We start from the raw sequence: 4,957 nt of genomic DNA, 5'->3' as shown, positions 1-4,957 counted from the left end.
CTATGGGAACAAAGAGGTATTGACCTTCCAGTCTCCTGTACTTGAGTGATTTTGCCGTTTCCCTGTGGCTGGCCGCCCCACCTGCTTGATCAGCTCTGAAGGTGTCAGCCAGGGTGGATACACATGTGTAGTCCCACACCAACTGTCTACCCTCCTTCCATGAGTATATGGTGATGCCATCAGGGCAAAGTGCAGGGAAATCCGGGTTTTGGACCTCTAGGATGCGAGGTTCTCTCTCCACTGGGCACCTAGCTGAGACGAGGCTTCTCTTGATGATGTCATTGACCTCGTTGTGTCTTGCATGCCAGCCCTTTGTGCTTCCGCAATGCAACCCGTGCAGTCCATATTGGTCTGCTTCCACCCTGTTGCAAATACTCTTGTATTCAGTGTGAATTGGGGCACCAAGGCGGTTGGCCACTGCTACACGAAGGTATTCTGGATCTTTGTGCGTGCCCATTGCTGACATGGGTACTGCCAGGAGGAAGTCTCCTGCATGGGGAGCATGCACTGCTCTGAGGCGGGCTTTCTCCTTGTCTGATGTTGCGACGCTGAGCATGGCATCAGCTACTTTTTCCACTAGAGGGTGGTCCCAGCCGGACTGTTTGTGTTGTTTTGTTGGCTCTATAATGGTTGCTGGGGCTGCAAGAACATCCCACTGATTTGAACAAAAATATATATATATATATATATATATATATATATATATATATATATATATATATATATATATATATATATATATATTATTAAATATGACCGAAAAAGTAAGAATAATAATTCTAACACGAATTTTCTCAATCTTTCGTACATTACGCTTCACTGTTGGAGGTAAATCAAAAATCAATACTCCAAAATTCATTTTTATTTCTAGTCTGACGCGACACGGGCGCGTTTCGTAAAACTTATTACATTTTCAAAGACTTTAGTTCACAAATACACAACTGATTAGAACTTACGTATCTCCGATTTTATATCTACATTTGAGTGAGGTGGGAGGGGTGATGTGGCATTAACACAAGACAGAACAAGAGGGGATATTAATAGGGTATTAAAAGTATCAACACAAGACAGAACACAAACAATGGGTATTGAATAGAAGTGTTTGTAGAAAGCCTATTGGTCCATATTTCTTGATGCTTCTATATTGGAGCGGAGTCTTGAGGTGGGTAGAATATAGTTGTGCAATAATTGGCTGTTGATTGCTGGTGTTGACTTCTTGATGTGTAGTGCCTCGCAAACGTCAAGCCGCCTGCTATCGCTGTATCTATCGATGATTTCTGTGTTGTTTACTAGGATTTCTCTGGCGATGGTTTGGTTGTGGGAAGAGATTATATGTTCCTTAATGGAGCCCTGTTGCTTATGCATCGTTAAACGCCTAGAAAGAGATGTTGTTGTCTTGCCTATATACTGGGTTTTTTGGAGCTTACAGTCCCCAAGTGGGCATTTGAAGGCATAGACGACGTTAGTCTCTTTTAAAGCGTTCTGTTTTGTGTCTGGAGTCAAAGACACAAAACAGAACGCTTTAAAAGAGACTAACGTCGTCTATGCCTTCAGGAACATATAATCTCTTCCCACAACCAAACCATCGCCAGAGAAATCCTAGTAAACAACACAGAAATCATCGATAGATACAGCGATAGCAGGCGGCTTGACGTTTGCGAGGCACTACACATCAAGAAGTCAACACCAGCAATCAACAGCCAATTATTGCACAACTATATTCTACCCACCTCAAGACTCCGCTCCAATATAGAAGCATCAAGAAATATGGACCAATAGGCTTTCTACAAACACTTCTATTCAATACCCATTGTTTGTGTTCTGTCTTGTGTTGATACTTTTAATACCCTATTAATATCCCCTCTTGTTCTGTCTTGTGTTAATGCCACATCACCCCTCCCACCTCACTCAAATGTAGATATAAAATCGGAGATACGTAAGTTCTAATCAGTTGTGTATTTGTGAACTAAAGTCTTTGAAAATGTAATAAGTTTTACGAAACGCGCCCGTGTCGCGTCAGACTAGAAATAAAAATGAATTTTGGAGAATTGATTTTTGATTTACCTCCAACAGTGAAGCGTAATGTACGAAAGATTGAGAAAATTCGTGTTAGAATTATTAATCTTACTTTTTCGGTCATATTTAATAATATATGTCTACAGGAAAGACTGCTACCAAAATATACTATTATATATATATATATATATATATATATATATATATATATATATATATATATATATATATATATATATATATATATATATATATATATATATATATATATATATATTCTTATATATATATAAGATATATATAATATATATTTATATCTTATATATATATAAGATATATCTTATATATATATATCTTATATATATATATATATATATATATATATATATATATATATATATATTTATATCTTATATATATATATATATATATATATATATATATATATATATATATATATATATATATATATATATATATATATATATATATATATATATATATATATGACAATGTCAGACCACGGAGGAAAATGAAACAGGAATTTCCTTAAGTACTTTCGTATATTAAATACATCTTCAGAAGGAATGAATTTACTGATCGAGTGATGGGTACAAATAGGCAGGAGGAAGTGGTGAAGTGAGGTGAGGTACAATACTTGGACAACGCAGACGGCCCATTGGCCCATCAGATGCACCCAATTGGCCCATCCGATGTAGCCCAATGGCCCATCTGATACAGCAGACATACAAGCACAATACATAGGTAATTATAACATAAAGAGGTAAATATGTACAATGAATTAGTGAGACAAATGTTTTCCAATGATCCTACTTAAATCGCCCTTTAGCTGATCTATTAGAAATGGATCTAAGTTATATAGACCACTGCTAATATTCAAATTACTTTCTTTGGTGATCTGTATCAAAGCAGATTCAATTATGTTTCTGTTATAGGTGCTTTTACAGTTTGTTATTGAAGAAGCACTCTCCCAATCAATTTGGTGAGCTTTTTCTGACAAATGAACAAACAAAGCATTAGACAATTGGCCATGTCTTACAGAGTATTTATGTTGCGGTATTCTACATTTTAAATCTTTAGATGTTTGCCCGACATAGAACTTATTACATTCCTTACAAGGTATTTTATAAATGACGCAATTATCACTACGAGGGCTGTTCCTACCTAATAGCTTACCAACAGTGTTTTCGTAGCTAAACATTACATCTATATTAAAAAGTTTCAAGGCCTTAACAATATTCTCAAACCCAGAGAAATATGGTAAACATAACACATTCTTTGGGCGAATCCTTTCACTGCATACATTATTATAATAATGTATTTATTATAATATGCATATTATAATAATGTGGGGGAGTACGAGGTGGGGGAGTACGAGGAGACAGTGGAGCGGAGAATAGTGGGGTGGACGAGGGGATGGGAGAGTTTAGGATGGTGAGGAGGACAAGGGGACAGGGAAGAGGCGAATGGTGGGGAGGGAGAGGGGACGGGGGAGTGGGGAATATTTGAGAGGACGAGGGGGATGGGGAAGAAGGGAATTGTGGGGAGGACTGGGGAACAGGGAAATATTGCTGAGCCAAAGCAACGCGTGGCTGGGTACAGCTAGTATTCAATATAATATTAATCAATAATATTCATAGAGCACTAGTTCATGGATTTAATATTAAACCACTTGCTCTACCCGGTTTCCACTTTTCCTTAAAAAGTGGTGGTCCTTTGTAGCTATCGAAAATTAGCATTAATTTAAATGTATTACATGAGTCAAGTTTTCCCCACAGTGATGATGTTTAAAGTGGTGTAAAACAACTCTTGTTTTGGTGCCATATGCCCATCTTGAGTTAGGTCGAGGGAGGGGGAAGACGTACCGTGCGCGCTCCGTTAAAATCGTGACATTAATTAACCGGGATTCTTAGGACTACTGCCATGGATTACTGATTACAGACATAACAAAGTGCATAGTGACCCGCTGGTAAATTGAAAATAGTCATTAACAGTAGAACTTTGTGTTAAATAGAGAATAAACGGGAGACCACGTGTGAGCCAGTGAACGAGGCTTTGTGTACATGCGTGTATTAGGAAAAAAAATAGTGAACGGTGATTCGTGGAACAGTGATGTGGAATGGGTATCACAACAACATATAAGTTGGAAGTGAAGGAAAATCGTGCATAGAATATTATAAATATAGAATACTAGAAATATAGAATAGTGGCAAGAGGCGGCATCAGTGGTTATAAATCGGGTAACTGGAAACTGGTGACATCAACCTGGGACAACAAGAGGTCACCTGTACCGACCGGGGGACCAGCTTCGCTACCCTACGCTAAGTACCTGCCATAAAGTTTGAACAAAATAACATACATAATATTACAAATATACGGTATACATATAATATTATAAATATTAAACATATAAATATATACATATAATTTTAGAAAGAGTTAAAAGGACTGACATCAACAAGTGATCCATACAGTGAAACTCAAATACAACACAATACATCAGACAATGGAGAGGTGTGGCGAGTGTTCGGGAGAACTGGGAAGACGTAATGCAGGCGTAATGCGCTGCATCTGTGACTTAAGATTTCACCTGGGCTGTACAGAATTAGCTCCAGGATGCATAAAAAGGCAAGGAATTTTTTGGGTTTGCAAAGATGACAGATTAATGTTAGAGAACATAACTAAACTGATGAAAAACATTCCCGAGTCACAGAGATTATCATTCACAGACAGGCTACCAGTGATATATGCGGACTGGGAAAAGTCAACATTGGATAACGACCAAAACTCAGGAACAGATAGTTTAGAGAACCGCAGCAGTAGTGTGGAGGAAGAGGGTATTGTGGTACAAAATAACAGCAATATTGCAGAGCCAGATAATATAAACGATGAGAGCAACAGTGAGACAGAGTGCATAGAT

Source organism: Procambarus clarkii, chromosome 13 (genome assembly GCF_040958095.1).
Source record: "Procambarus clarkii isolate CNS0578487 chromosome 13, FALCON_Pclarkii_2.0, whole genome shotgun sequence".
NCBI lineage: Eukaryota > Metazoa > Arthropoda > Malacostraca > Decapoda > Cambaridae > Procambarus > Procambarus clarkii.
This window is presented reverse-complemented; position numbering follows the sequence as displayed.